Source organism: Anguilla anguilla, chromosome 4 (genome assembly GCF_013347855.1).
Source record: "Anguilla anguilla isolate fAngAng1 chromosome 4, fAngAng1.pri, whole genome shotgun sequence".
Classification (NCBI taxonomy): domain Eukaryota; kingdom Metazoa; phylum Chordata; class Actinopteri; order Anguilliformes; family Anguillidae; genus Anguilla; species Anguilla anguilla.
This window is the reverse complement of record NC_049204.1, coordinates 28,311,506-28,329,065: the sequence shown is the minus strand read 5'-3', so window position 1 is coordinate 28,329,065 and position 17,560 is coordinate 28,311,506.

Here is a 17,560-nt window from a genome sequence, read left to right as displayed (position 1 = left end):
AGGCAGAAGAGCATTAGTGAGGATGGGCACTGATTGGGCTATTAGGTCTGGCTTTCAAATTGATCCCAAAAGTTCTGAATGGAGTTGAGGTCAGGGCTCTGTGCAGGCCAGTCAAGTTCTTCCACACTGATCTCCACAAAACAATTTCTATATGGACCTGGGGGCACTGACATTCTGAAACAGGAAAGGACCTTCTCCAAGCTGTTACCACAAGGTTAGGGTTAGGGTTAGGGTTAGGAAGCACAGAAGCATCTAGAATGTTATAGCATTAAGATTTGCCTTCACTGGAACCACGAGGCCAAGCCCAAACCATGAAAAACAGCCCCAGAACAAAAGGTATCCATATACTTTTCATCATATAGTGTGTCTATTCCTTAATTTGAATAGATATTTGATGGATGTGTAGTGGATACATCCCTGTGATAATGTATGGTAGTTCATTTATCTTAAGCCCCTTTGACTGAAAACTACACATTCAGATGGCTAGCTCACAAGCTAAATTAATTATTAATCATAATGCTGCAGCCTCACTAATCTAAACAGACCTAGCTGTTTAGCTACATTTACTGTGGGACACAGCTGCGGAGTTCATGAAGTAAAACAAGACAATTGCCACAAATAAAGCACAGGTCAAAAGGCTAGAGAATGATTCATCGTGTTGCATTAAAATGCAATTACGAAATAAGAAATTGAAATTCAATATTGACATTGACTTCAATTGATTCACTAGTGGAAGAAAAATGGCATATTTTCTTTCTGGTTTTTATTGATTTGGAGAAACTTGTTTTGTCATGTAATGTGTGTCATTCGGAGGATAAGTATGAATTTTGGGGTGCTGTAAATTTGTTGCATAGATACAAATTGGTTGTGAGACCAGGATGTAAATATTGCTACACACTCAAAACAGACACACCTCTTTTTGGCAACACATTTTGTGTTAAAATTTGTAACACATAGACTGTTACACAAAAGTGTTTGCAGCAACACAAACTGTGTTGATATTAACACATCCTTTTTGAGAGAGTAGCCAACTAATCGGTAAGCTCGTATCAGTCAGTGGGTTTACATGATGTTTGAAAAAGTCGATTTATTGTTTTAGTCCGGCTAAAACTGGACTTTTAAAAATCATGTAAACATTGTAGTCCGACTGAAATCGAACAAAGTCGATTTTTTCAGAGTCGGACTAACATACCTAGATAATGCGGTTGAGAGTCGATTTACTACGGCATGTATATGCTTCAATAGGCCAAAAATTGGCCTAGGTATTCTGCGCATGTTCTGTAATTTACATAGCAACTATACGCTCACGGTGGCCAAGCGGAATCGATAATGTTTCGATGCCGTGGACTATAATCAAATGTTTTCCACATTTACCGTTCGATTGAGCAAGTACCATTCAAAGTACATTTTTATGGGTTTGTGCTGTCAGATTATGCTAGCTACTTCACATTAACCTTGTACAGCAATCAGTAAAGGCTAACAACTAATTGACTAAAAGATGGCGACAAACAACCTTTTCTGTGAGAAATGCATTGTCAAGCTCACGCGCATACACTGCTGGTGACATTCTAAAGCTCCGTTTCACCCTCCCTAGTATCATGGCGAAAAAAACATTTCTGGACAGATGAGGAGATCAACTTCATGCTATTGCAACTACAGGAGTTAAATATTCTAAAATAAATGGATGGAAGAAAAACGTGCAATGGCGAACTATTCAAAAAAGTTGGAAGAAGCAGGATTTATAAGAAGTCTTCGTCAGATACACCTCGGTCAATAAATCGATTCTTTCCGCGTCATGTATATTGGGACAACGACAATAATCCAATTAAATCTTCGGCCTAATCGAGCTATTAATATAGAATGTAAAGGCACTGACTGTATTTGACAGCAGATGGCCAAAAATAGCCATAGTTTTATCTATAATATACCAAAAATATGAACATACCTGTTCCAAACAAGAAACATGAATGAAACAATGAAGGAATCATTTCTGTACAAATTGATCTATTTTATTTTATTTTATTTACTTATATAATGAAACAGATTTTGTTAAACACATTTTTTCAGCTTACATTTACTACTGAATGCATGAGCATTTCCAAACAATCTCGTCTTAAGATCACAGGTTATGAGCAATATGTCACAGGTCATGAGTGCACAAAGAGATCAATAATTAAAATCAAGAGACAGAAAATAAATGTGAACCTTATTGTCAGTGTCACTAACCTCTGTTACTCAGATGTTTCTCAAAGATAAGCCATCCATTCACTGTGGGATCTGTGCAGCTGGGAATACAAGGGAGTCTATCAGTCTGGAATTGACTGCAGCCCATGAAAGATCAGACAACAGATCAATACACAGCATCCTTAAGGATGAGCTTGCTAACTTAAAAAACCCTTTGACTAAAGAAAAGGATCAGTTTGATTTAATGAAAAGGTAACAAAACATTGTCCTGCACAACAGTGAGGATGGCAGTTCATTTAACTATTCAAATTTTCAGAAATAAAAATGAGTACTATATATATATATATATATATATATATATATATACTTCCAATCTGTTAATTGGTTTTTACCCATTTACATGTTTCCTGGAAGGAGAATCATCAACGAGGGAACTAGGGATTCATATTTTTCCTGAAAATAAAATTTTTTTCTCCTGAGAACAGATGCATGTTGTCCTGGGAATCACGAGAAACTGAAACTTAAAAAAAAAAAAATTAATGCAGCATAATAATAACGACTGTTAATAAAATATAACCTGCCATTTTCAAAAGCAAAACCACTACAGACATAAGGCAGCTTCTGACTACCCAACTCACCCAATTAATTAATGTATTCCTTAATGTGTTGAACACATTTTATTTTACCCAAGAGGGTACCATTGTTTTGTTTATTATCCTACTTTTTTCAAATCACTGATTTAGATTGACTCAGCACGCGGCTATAGAGGGACATAGGTTTGCATTTTTTTCCGTCAGTGATAATAATGGAGATAATATATGTAATAATTGACCAGAGGGGGATACTGGTGTGTGGTGAGACAGTCTCCCTCAGTAAGAAATGTTAGGAATTGGTCCCATTCTCAGTGACAGTGTTGGCATTTTTATTACAACCCATAGAAACAAACAAAATATCACAGACTAAATATATAACACAAAACAGCAATTGTTGGTTCTTGCCAGTATTATATACTGTAGCAGGGGGCTGATTTGCCAATGGCATGCAGTATTCAAAATACTGCCTAATGAAAGCTGAAACTTCCTCATTAAAACTGTTGATCCAGCATCATACATGTACCGGCTGTATCATGATAACTAGTGTCCCTCTAATAAACCATATTATTGAACACAATATTGAATTGTAATTTCAGTATTCATTACAGTACATCTGTCAGCTCAAGCTGAAATCACGTTGTATTTATATTGGCAACAGAAGTCAACATTTTGAATCAAAACCTGATTTAAATGGAGTTGGCACAGCTGACAGGCTTTCTGGTCTTAGAAAACAAAGGTATTTTTTCATGCTACTGCCTTCCATTTGTCTGGAAGACAAGTTTCTGCATGGCCAAAACAAATCTGGGCCTCTGTCTGCTGGTCTCAATATTCCTTAAAGTCTGACCAGTAGGACATCTTGCATGCAGTCTATAAATTCCTCCCTGTTGTCTTTCAAAGCTTTAAGCAATCACTTAGGCTGTTGCTATCACAACAGAGATTCCCAGCAAACTAGTAATTGTCTGTTTACATTTGACAGTCAATCAGTTATTACCATTGTCTTTTCCCTTTCTGACCCCTTTGTGCTTTATCTTAGCCTCCTCAGCCTGTACAGTACATACACCAATCCATTTCCTGCATGCATGAAGTGCAGACCTGCCTGCCGCCATCAAAAATCCATTACTCTGCTTCAAGACAGTTTACTAAAAATAATCTGAGGCAACTTGGAACTAAGCATTTATCGCCCAGTCTACATTTTTCTTCTACTTTTTTCTTTTTAGTGTAGTGTGGCCATATATCTATTGTGATGCATCCAGTATCATTATCCCAACACCCTATGTTTTTTGAATTATTTAATAAATTGCAACATACAATTAAATTAACATAAAATAAGTAAAATGAAAAAAGCCATCATTTGATCAATTGCATTTGGATACTCGTAAATAGTTTTACATGACTTATATATTATTATTAATACGGCCGAATAAAACTGATCAATATGTGCTAAATGCCATGAGTGCCTCTCAATGAACAGGCATTCATTTACTCCTACTTACAATTGATTAAATTATTTATTCAGATGGGGCATAACTACCAGAATGCCATTAATGATTCAAGAAGGGGCTGTCAGACTGCTGTAACAATTCCTGCATTTGTGTTCTTGGTACTCCATTCTGTGTCCTGGTGCATGATCCCTCTAAATACATTTCACAATTCTCACAAATAGTTGAATTGTAACCAAAAGTATTGAAACTTCACAATGTCAAAAATGGACAGGTATACTTGATACTAAGATTTGGGCTGGACCACAAGTAAAGTTTACACGTCGCTCAGGCAGCTTATCGTTTTTCAATAATAAAAATACACTTACAAATTTCTTGGTCCAGTCAAGAAGTTTACTTGCCCAATATTTTCTTTCTTTCTTCCCCTTTCAATAATGATACAGTATGGCACTGCTTGTCTTGTTAAAAGACAGGACAAGCAGAAAAATGTCATTTAAAAAGAGCCTAAATGCACTTGTGCTGCTCTGTGTAGGCTCCTATTTTGGTGACAAAGCAAATATCCCTGGGCACGAGAATCACAAGTTTGTTTTTTTTTATTTTGATTTTAAAAAAGAGTATCACAATTATTTGAATAAATTATAAGTCAAAAGTTTCTATAATAACTGTTCACATTATTGTATAAAAATCATAACTGGATTCAACATTAAAAGAGGTGATGCTTCATTTGCATAATCCTGATTAATATAATGCTTAGCTGCAATTTAATATAAATTCCGTAAAACAGGCATGCATGTACAACTATGTGTTCAAACTTGGCTTCTTTTATTTATCATGCAGTTTGTAAAACAGAAGCTAAAATAGAGGATATTTTTTCATATAATCCGAACAAAATAAAGTGTATGATGGAAATTATGATGGAAAAACTTAGGTACTGATGCGTGTTGTTATGCTTGCAGACATTTTCTATACAACGAGTGGTGCTGCCAGCCAAGATGCATTCTAAAAATAGATCCATCCCATGTTGGGAATTGATTAGGAATTGAGCACATTTTGCGATCACCCGATCTGTGAAATAATTGAAAAACACCATCCCTAATTAATTTATTCATATATGTGTTCAATAATTTATTTATGTTCATGTCATGTTCATGCTCTTTCAGGAAATTAGGGCGTACTGACTGGTCACATTATCATTAGGTGAATCAGTGGATCATTTTACTAAACCTATACACATACACACAGTGCAGCCCATAAGTATTTGGACAGTGACACACTTTTTGTTCTTTTTTCGGCTCTGTACTCCAGCACATTTGATAAGAAATAAAACAATGAATATGAGATGAAAGTACAGACTGTCAGATTTAATTTGAAGGCATTTACATATGTCACATGATCTGTTTAGGAATTCCTTTTTATACATAGAACCCCCCCCCCCATTTTAAGGGACCAAAGGTAATTGAACAATTGGGTGCTCTGCTGTTTCTTGGCCAGTTGTGTGTCTTTGCATCATTAGTTCATGCACAAGAAAGCTAAGAAAAGATGGAGTATAGAGTTGATTCTAGGTGTGAAAATTGAATTTGGATTCTGTTGTTGTTTTCTCTCACATATAGAACATCCTAGCATGTTTCTCATATACTGTAGTATCCACCATTACCATACATTTTATGTTCTTTCACTCTGTATTACAAATTCTTCAATAGGCTCATTGGGTTCTCCTGCTCTCCCTCATATAGCACTTTTTGAATTTACATTTTGCGATCATATCTGTAAAGCTACAGACCTCTGGTCAACTTGTTATTAATGTGCATGTTTGCATTTCTAAAAATTGTTAGAAATGTGCACATTAAATCATTTTTAAAAGAAAAACATACAACACCTATTAAATCCATGTATGTACCCACAACACCAGTGAATGTTCGTAGGTCTACAATAAATACATTTTCATAAAAATTATGTGTTTCAGTGTGTAGACATTCATAGCTTCAAAAGGCAAATATTTTATTTATTTATTGCTAAATAAGCATGTCAACTCTATAAGTTGGCTAGGGAATGAGTACATTTAATGAAAAAAAGGGTAAAGGGTAAATTCACAGATGAAGGAGTGAACAAAAACATCATAAAGATAACATTTAGTTCTCGACACCATGCAAGAATCGAATCATAAATACTTAATTAACATGCAAAGGCAAGTTACTGTGTGGGAGTATGCATCTGACAAACAACTTGGGGGAATTTAAACATCCTCGCCTTGTTTCCAAAGGCATTAATCAAGATTAAAAATGGTGTTATTTTATGTCACCATACATTTAATTGTCTATTTGTGTAATGATAAGAGCAGGATTTTCTTGCTTTCTGACTTAACCAGCTTATATCAAATGAAGAAATGTAAAAAAAAAAGTGTTGGAACATGTTTCTTTGCTTTTATCACCATGTCAACAAGAAATGCATTTAGCTGTGATAAGCTTGCATGACAGATATTCACTGGGTAGCTGTGGTGCAGGGCAATGAGAAATTAACTAAATAGAGATGATGCTGCAGTTTGAGGCAATGTACTAAATCTAGGTTAGTTCCTGAGTAAAATTCCAGAGGTGCCACTTGTAAATTAAGCACTGCAAATGGTGTTTTATATTTGTGAACTGTTCACATCTGTGAATGTTATATTATAACTTTGAAAATAATATTCCTCTACATTAAAAAAAAAAAAAAAGTGTGTTCATAGCTGATTGCATGGCAGTGTTGTATGCATCTCACTGGATCATCCTTTGCACCTATTATATCTACGTGTAGCAGGAAAAATGACAGTACTACCCTAAATACAATACTTGTATATAATTATTTGACCCTATAATAGTACATTTTAAACAACATGAAAAATAGGTATTTTATTCCAAATAATATACAGGGAAATGTTAGGACTTAAAGAAATATTGCAAACAATGAAGCTGCCACCTGATGTGAATATGATTGCATAAATTCTGTATTAAGAACCAAATGTTGAATTGTATAGGATGCAATGCACAGGTAATATAAACACAGTTTATATTGAAACACAAATCATATCAAAATTAAATCTGTGAAATATATTGACTTAATTTAGATTGATAGATATAAAGCCCAGCATGACATCAGAACGGATACACTGCTCATAGATAGTAGTTTATTAGCAATTTGTATTTTCTAATAAACTGATAAACATTTATTAGAACACGGAGTTCTTAATATTTGAATCCAAAACTTGTCAGTCATTTTGTCACTTATTTTAATTGGCTTTAAACACATAGCATCATTTTTTAATATATGTGTTTGCTCACTGTTCTGCTACGTTAGTGATACAGTTATACTGCACTTGCAGATGTTTATATGTGTGTGGTGTACATTTGATGACTTTAATAATTTTACTACATGTTAGTTCCAAGGTAAAGAGTATTGCTCAATATTTAAAATGGCCAAGTTGCCTGTGCTACTATAGGTACAGAACACAATAGTAGAGCACTTGAGCCAAGACTCTATTTGAAGTCTGACACCAGCATGGTGCAAGATGTGACTGCAGCTGAGTCAGTATAGCTGTTGAGTTCAGGAGAGAGCTAGCGGAACAGCACTTTTATTAGTGATTAATGACAGCAGGCATGTAAGGAGACATCGGAGCCACTGGTGAGGAGAAAGAACCTCAGCAGTGGAGGCTCAGTGTAAAGATTCACAGATCAATACTTTGCATTCACACTGCCACACTCACATAGATCCACATTTGAAGGACTAAAACACAAAACACACTGCAGATGTCCTTCACCTGATTTATACATTTGTACGTGGTCCACAGTGACATTATTATTGAAAACAAATTCCAGAAAATCGCATTGTAAAATCTTTTTTGCCCGTCTATCCACTGCACAATGTCTGGCATGCATATGTGTCTTGCCAGTGTGGCATTAATTTACTTGGAAGTGTGTTTACTAGACATCCACTTTTTAATTTATGTATTGCATTTATTCATAGTTATAATTGTTTTATAATCTCTGTCCAGCATGCAATAGTTCTGTTGTAGGACAAAGAAGTAATAATAATAATCATGCGTAATCAGTCAAAACACTGTTGAATTGTGCAGTAATTGTATGTATTATGCACACAATTAACTATTCAAAATCTATAGTTACAATGTGGATATGGACATCCACACATACTGTATGTTACCATGCCCCAATGCTTATAATCTTAACTCTTTCATCTGAGGCATAGCTCAGCTCATGTAAACAGCTTTGCGCAGTTTCATTTTTCAATAACAGTGATGTCAGACGGAGAGAGTTTGTAGGCCATGTATTTTGGTCTTGCATTAACATGATCTGCTATGTGCCAAACCAGCATGAAATTGGTTCTGTTTAGCCATGCTTCCTGAGACACACGTTCCTTCAGTTAATTCTCAAGCCATTGCTCAAATTATTTAAAAAATATAAGACTGGAAAACCATTTCATTTAGAAAATGTAACAGACTGTTGGCTTGTGTTCACTCACTATGTTGGTGCAGCAGCTTTTGAAAATAACGTGAAGGAATACACACTAAACAAAAGATGGATATTCCTCCAGTACAGAAAATGTGAGAAATAAATAAATAAATAAATATGCTGTTGGTGACTTTTGAACTTGTAACAAGACAATAAAATGAGGGACACATAGTATATATACTGTATATATAAAGCAAGTGTTTCCACCCAGGCAATAGTTCCTGAGTTTATTAATAAGGGCTAATGACTCAGTGGCTAGGAATTATGTCATTTGAATGCCCGATGCAAAGGAAGTAAATTATTCCACTTATACAACGGCTTATTGTAATCAAAACTTGTTTCAAAATAAGCAATTTGATTGCAATGGAAGCATTACTTAAGTAAATATCAAATATCCCAAACCCTATAGTGATACCACTTAGCAATGAATGCGTCTTATGCTAGGTTTGACCTCACTCACATTACCTAATATTAAAGTTCAGTTTGGTTTTAGGTCAAAATGGTCTCACAGCATGGTTGTTATTATGGACAACTAGTTAGCCAGATATATGTATTCATGTTTTGAAATGCAGTGTTAAATCCATTTGTAAATAAAGGGTTAATTGCAGGAAAGTCAGACATGAAGCATCAAGCTACGTGAGGAAACAGGATATTATTAAAGCAACATGGTACCTGTGGTAGCCTACATAATGAGTACTGGCATGGCTAGGGGCTGATGTCAGGCACAACTGGAAGCGGAGATCCCTGGCTACTCACTGCACCACTGTGCCACCCATTCCTTGATTTTAGAGAAGCATAAAATATTTAAATATAGTTTTATTATAGGTTGAAATATATAATTTAATTAATTATTTAATGGGCTTTTGCTGATATTCAGGAAAGTCAGTCTTACCTTGTTCTTCCAGCCATTATTTTTAAAATTGCTATGTAATTAGAAATGTATTCATCCGGCAGACATACATTCCCATTTCCATTTCCCCCAGATAAAAATTCCATAAATTGGCTGTTTTACATGTTAAGATATTCGGTCCGTTTATGTACATGCATTTTCATCTTGTACTTGCTTTAAAGTTGTGAAACGCAGCAAACGTTTCATGGTTTAGGGTATTATAAAGTTTGCGACTATCTCTTCAACCTTAAGCCAAAGTTCAGACAATCTTTGATGATTTAACAATTAAACCCTGGGACCCACTAGCTCAAAGTCAGCTTTTCATCTCTCACATCACTGGGCATAGTATATTCATTCATGAAATGTTAAGATATGTCCAAGTTGCAAGACACCTATGTATCAATTCATCATAGTATATGTCCATGGAACTGTTTTAATACAAAAAAAAAACAGTCTCAACAAACGCAAACAGATATTATCAATGGTCCAAAACAGAAGCTAGTTTTTATCACTGAGCATCTAAAATGTTTGCCATCAAACAAATGCCAATGCTTACATTGTATGTAAATAAATATGTAAATAAATTAAATGAATGTTGTACCAGAGGGGTGTACTACAAAATGAGATTACGGGGTTAGTAAGAAGTTTTAACCCTGGGTTTTCCGTATGACAAAGCTGGCTCACATTAAATCGGGGTATATCACTATGGTAACTTATGCTGCATGGCTAACTTGGTCTGAGGCAGGTTTTGTTCAGGCTATCAAGTTGAAACATATAAAAGCACCGCCCTCTGATCGATCAACTTCTTCTGGAATGGTGTCTCTATTTTTAGAGGTTCCAGTAGAGCTATGTGTGCAGGGGCTTCTTTGCAGGACAGACAAGATCCGGTGGCTTTCCCTGAGGATAACCTGTACAAACAGTTATAGATTTGAAAGGGACAGAATACAGTATATTTCAAAGCTTCTTGCGTCCAATGTGTCCAAAGCGATGCGTCAAAGCCAGGCGTTCACTGTACCACAAACCACATTGCATTGCATTTCTTTGCAATCAGAACGTAAATGCATTTCGCTGGTGATGCATCATTTTTGAGCAAGACCACTGTATGCTGCACTATTTGCAAGGTCGCTCTTGCTCTATCCTGACCCACAGACAAGGCCACAGAACAACTATAATGAACAACTTTTGGAAAGGGTCAGTATTGAGATGACGTTTGGGGTCATCAAATCTCACTTCAACTGCCTTCGTGGCCAGAGAGTGTCCCCTGAGCAGGTCTGCCACATCATTGCTGCATGTGTGGTGCTCCAAAACACTACCACAATCAGGAAAGAAAGAGCCCCTCCTGTGGCCTTCCTGCCCCCTGATGTTGTGGACCCCATCACCCTGGATCACCCCAGTAGCAGGGCTGTAAGGTAAGCTATTACAGAACAATTTTCTAATTGAAAAAAGGCCAAATAAATCATCTCATGCTTTGCAATTCCTTTATTTATTCTTCTTTCTTAACAAGGAATAGAAAATGAGAAAAGATTATTATGCGAATCATTGTTTCACATAATAGGGCGGAGTGTGGCACAGTGGGTAAGGAACTGCGCTTGTAACCGAAAGGTCGCAGGTTCGATTCCCGGGTAAGGACACTGCCGTTGTACCCTTGAGCAAGGTACTTAACCTGCATTGCTTCAGTATATATCCAGCTGTATAAATGGATACAATGTAAAGTGCTACGTAAAAAGTTGTGTAAGTCGCTCTGGATAAGAGCGTCTGCTAAATGCCTGTAATGTAATGTAATGTAATGTAATTGTTTAAAAAAGGATGTACAAGTTATTGAAATGCCTTCTTTTCATACTCCAGTTGCTCAAGGAGGGAGGTAATGTGAAAGAGGGCTCTGTCCCAGGCCGGAGGCAGCACTCTCACATCCACACCGATCTAAGCCCATATATAGTCTTTGTTTCGTGTATTCACTTACTGACGTATTGTTCTTATCACTCCTGTTTGCAAAATAATGCTTGATTCTCGGTTACATACACACAAACTTACACACTTACAATCCATCCCCTTACAGTATACATATTATTTAACATATCAAGCACACACATTGACTCTTACATGTCTAGTTTGTCTTTTACTGTACTTATTGTTGTATGTGTTGCGCTCTGTTCATTGCATTTTGCCATTTTGTTAGTCTCCATCTTCTTACAAGGTAGTTTGTTTCAGAAGCTCAGCAATGCAGGCTGTCTTTGTGGTGCCTGTTTGAAGTTGCATTGATGTGTTTGCTAACTGTGTGTTAATCCACCCAATCTACTGTTTGTGTCACTGCTGTTGTATTTTGAAGTTTAAAAAAAAAATTAGCAGCTGGTATGTTCTGGAGGAGGGGCCACCAGTAGAAAAGAGCCCTGTTTGTTATGCGAGGAGGAGAGTGAAGCGATGTGATAATATGTAACTAACTGCTTAGTAAATTTAGCTAATTGTCTGATATGGGGTAGGAGTTGGGGAAAGTGGGAAGCAGCCTTAGCCTACAAGATTTATATCAGCTCATGTGCAAAGCTTGAGAGTGAGTGATACTGGAGTGAAATTGAAGCAACAGAAAGGATGGATGCTTCATCCTTTTGAAACTGTGCTCCGTGCTCCAGTAAAATGTTGTCTACTCCACTCTCTGCTCACAAGCTCTGATATGGTGAAAGAACATGGATATCATAGTATCACACAAAATTAAACATTAATGGAAGAAAATGACAGATATTGTACTTAAAATTATCCACTTATTATCATTAAACTTAAACTGATGTAAATAGTATCTGTAAACAGAAGTTAACACATAGTCTAATGTAAATGACTCACTTGAAAGCAGGGTTCTTGGCATAGATGTTTGAAGACGTCAACTGTAGAATAACAAGACTAGGAAACCTAGTATATGGCTGGACCTAACACATGTGATCCGGCCGACCAATGGTGTAACTTCATAACTTGGCCGACCAATGGTGTAACTTCATCACTCAGTCACTCAGTCAGTTACAGACATTCGCTTTGTAGGGCTGGCCCCGCTGTTGCGGTCCAGCCAATGAATTAAAGCCCTATTTATCCCCGTGAAAGCCATGAATAAAATGCTTAGCGGACAGCATTGTGTACTAACAAGGCCAGTGGTGGCTTAGCTTATTCCAGCAGAAGAAAACTCAATTATCAGTCACAATTGTACACCTGTGGTGGCTGCTGCTGAAAATTGATGGAGGGCGACATAGCTCGGGAGGTAAGCCCGATTGTCTGGCAGTCGGAGGGTTGCCGGTTCAAACCCCGCCCTGGGCGTGTCGAAGTGTCCTTGAGCAAGACACCTAACCCCTAACTGCTCTGGCGAATGAGCGGCATCAATTGTAAAGCGCTTTGGATAAAAGCGCTATATAAATGCAGTCCATTTACCATTTACCATTGATGGGGCAGAAAACTTCCCCTTGAACTGATTATGGCCTTTGTAAAGACCTGGTCAAGGGTCAGACCGTAACAGGATGTATGGTAACGGAAATGAGTGGGGAATGGGTAAGGGAAATGTACTGCAAACCGACCAGTAACTCCGGTCCCTATCTGCCTATTCAGATCTAACTGAATACTGGCCTGTCTTTGAAGGGTACTAGGCATGGGGTGGCTTTGAAAGCTGAGCTTCGGACAATTAGTAGACAGTAGTCTGAAACCAAAAGTCAGAAATAGCGTACCCCCCAAAGGATAGTTAAACTTCACCCAGAGAACCTTATAAAGGAAAAATAACAAAGAAAAATAAAGAAGTAGTGTCCCAGTGGAAGGACTTGTAGTCCAGCTGGGAACACACTAACTAACCGGAGCACTATACGGCGAGCAGAGAACAAAATGAGAGTCAAGGTTGGGATGAGCAAATGGTCAAACATGAAATTTCGAATCAGCAAACAAAGCAGAGGAGATAGGCAAGAACCGGAACTGAATACAAGATCGAATGGTCAGACACACAAAATTCCGGGGCAAAGAAACTAGAAGGGCTAAGGAAAGAATCTTAGTCGAAGGGAATCAGCATACATGAGATGTAATTAGCAAACAAACCCGAAAGGCTAGACGGGAATTGGTATATAAAACAAAAATAGGGTCAAATATGCAAAGTCAAATAAAGCAATTACTGTCCACAACACATCAAGCACAAGTTCGAAGACCTAGTCTCCACTGTGAAAAATGGCTGTGAGACAGAAACATCAGAAGCAGCAAAAAAGCCAAGAGACAGAAATGTCAGTCTGATGATGAACCGAAAAGATGAAACACCCCCGCAACATAGATAAAAGTAAACAAAACTTATGACGGGTCATAACAGGCCTGAACCTCTTTTCAATCATTTGCTTAATTAACAATATGGCAATTTATTCACAAAATACTCAATACAATAAAAAAATAGCCAGTTCTCCTCAATTAAGCTATTGGGAAAATAATAAAATTACTTTTTTTTGCATCACAAAATTGTAAACATGTTATTGTTATGATCTATAATTATAATTTGTGGATGTAATCTTAGTTCTCTGCACTGTCACTCAGAGACTATCCATAGAAAGTCTTCAATGTTCAGATTGTGCCATTTAACAATGTTTAAGTGCAGGTTTTGTTAGCCTTTGTTGCAGATTGTGCTGAAATATATGTGGTAGTTAACAGAGTAGTTCGGTTTTTGTGTACTTAATGATTAAAATTGATTTTTGTGAATTTCATTTATCTTTTAATCTCCCTAACATGATATGAAGATATAAGCTGGGTGTTTAACCATCTGCCAATGGTCTATTCAGATTTTTGGCACACTTTCATTAAGAAAATTAATTAAAATAGGTGGGGACCAGGCAATAACACCTATGGAAAGACAGGTTTTATGTTGCCTCACAAAACGATCAGATAATTAATTCAACATGCTTTGTTACAACCACTACATTTCATTATGTTTATTTAGTTTATATACAAATCTACAGCCATGATTAATCAAATTGAGGTTGAGTATTATCTGAAATGGCTTCACTGTGATACATGCACTTCAAGTGATAATGTTTCAGTGAAATTTATCATTCATAATTATTAAAATAATGAATATTAATTCTTATTTATAGTGCAATGGGACGGATGTGTTTACAGAAGATGAAGGTAATTGGAAGAAATCATCCACTTGAATTTTTTTTATAACAGCATGCTATTCTTGATCTGAGAATCTATCAGCTTATTTTACAAGTTCACAATAATACTACCAGCTGTAATGAGAATACAACAGGATAATTACAGAAAAAACAGTGCTATATGAACAAATGACATTCCATCATTTACAGAGGGAGTGTAAATAAATAAATAAATAAATAAATAAATAAATAAATAAAAGACATTACTATTCCAGTCAGTTTCTAAGATCAAAGATATAAGAGAGGACATTGCAATGGGATTATTGAGCAAGAAAGAGTGATAAAGCTATCTATACCATGTGAGCACTGAAGCCACACAAGTGATGCTATTCCTGGAATGTTAGATAGTGGCTCCTTGTTAAAATCTGTTGTTAATATCTATCACGAGCAAGATAAGCAATGCCTTACAAAATTAGTAATTATTGATCACATCCTCTGCCACTCTATGGAAGTGGTTGCAAAATTACTTGAGCTCTGGAAATGAAGGTTTTTGTTGCCGCTCTTTTTTGAAACTGCATTAACACACATACCTTTTTAACACTGTAAATGCACACAACTCTGAGATGTAGTAAAGTACATAGTATATGATATATTATAGTATTTCGTATATTGATATACAATATCATTGTTTCATTCACAATTACTTGCTGTCCCAATTTTGGGCGAATATATTTATTTTTTGTGCACACTACTATAAATCCAAACTGAACCAAACACAAACAACTCCAAATATGGTTAAATGATAGAACAAGATGTCAACAAAGAAAAGGTGTCTGTGAGTTTTATGCACTGAAACAGGGGACAGGAGCAACACATTGAGCTTTAGTTATAATAAAAAGCCAAGACACCATTGATTGATGTTTTCTTTTCTTGTGACCACCTTACAATTCTTACAACCAAAATAACATTTGAAAGGGAGTAGCTTCCCTAGTGAGGAGTGCCTTGGGCAGGGATTCAAGTCACCACAGAGGATAAAAGCAGGAAACCCAATTGAAATTCAGTATCAGGATTGGATGGCAAGTTTTTATCCTCTGCTTCCTGTTTCACATGATGAAACTTTCCGAGTGGCATTTCTTAATTCTGCACACTGTATTCAACCTGAATTTGAAAGCCTGAGGCACACTGCGAGGTACCAAAGTAATATCATTCCTTCTGGACACTTACAACCCCCCAATAATAAAAAAAACCCTGGTACTCTATGAAGCCTGTCAAGACTTTCCTTCAGCGCCTCATGTCATTTTGTTCCAGAGGAAGCTTTGAAGTTGAAGGTGTGTCACACAGTCTCTTTTATGTTAGAAAGAATGGATACAATGCAGCCACCTTAAAAAGAGAGCCAAGAGTTAAGCAGCTTTGACTTTTTAAATCAAAGACTATTGGAAGTTTGATTCTTGTCCTTATTACCATTGGACAGTAAAGAAGGGGAAATTATTTAGTCCAAGTTACAACAAACCCATTGGCCCACATCTTTCATATAAACCAAACAAGCATTATTCTGACGGCTGGTCCATTTATCCCAACATGCATGTAACTTGGCCCTGTGCATCACCACCTTCAAGTATCCTATGAATTACCAGGAAAAAAATTATATTTTTCAAATGAGTCAACCATGAATTTACGCTTAAATAAACATGCATTTGATTAAATTATTTCAGCAAACCAACAACTATGGCAAAAATGTTATCAATAATTATCATGAACTGAAAAGGGCTAAGTGTATTCTCTGGCATGGCACAAAACAGTTAAGTTTTTAAAAGGCTGTAAAACCATGGGAAGTGACATTTCAACTTCAATAGAAACTCAGCAGGTGACACTCCTGTTCTCTTTTTAATGGCAATCATACACATGACTCATTCTATCAGTGCCATTGATACAGGCAGTAACTATAAGATGATGAATGCTTGTTTATACTGAATGCATGCCATTTTTAAAAACGCTTGAAGTAAGTATCCAAATCACTTTCACACATTTATGATAACTTAAAAGTAAATTAATTGATCTACTTTCACCAGAAAAAGTGTGTTTTAGGATAATTAAGAGGAGCAGTCAAAAGCAAGCACTTTGCCTATCTAACTGTGTACATTAAGCCTGTCACATTTTGAGAGAAAAAGGAAAATCTGGCCTGAATGCAACTGCTTTGATTATTCAGCAAGTTTCAGCACTGCAAATGACCTGACTACTGGAAAAAAGTGTGATTTTTGTTGGGAATCAAAATACTGTAGATTTGAAAGCTTGTTTATGTTGTCAGTAGATAGTTGAGAATCAAGATGTCTGCCAATGGAAAAGCAAATTTTAATCTAAAAAAATGTAGAAAGAAGGCATACTGAATGCATCTAAGTTTTCTGGTCCTGTAGTGTGTGACAAATAGTTTGGAAATAAGATGTTTTATGATTAAAATTAAACAAACCAGCATGGATTTCATATGAAATGGTTTAAGTGAACTGTTTTTGATTTTTTGACAACAATAGTCTTAAATTATTTAATCTTTGTCTTTCCTGTTTTGAAATTCCATATACTGTCCCTCTCCCTGTAAACTACATACTGCCAATGTAAAGGAATATTGTGTTTATCATGTTTTCAATCTACATTTAATAATCCCATCATTCCTTTCCATTGATAGCATGTACTTTACAGTGAGAGGAACAGCATATGGAAAGAAAAGAGGAAGGACTGGATTTTCTGTTTTCTGGCTTTAGCTCAATGAGAAGCATTGTCAAACTGATGCACCAGGTAGGTCAAGCTGGCTTGTAGAGGACCAGTTTAGGTTGGCTGATTGACCAGCTTGGTCAGTTTGGTTCAGGATGGACCAGTG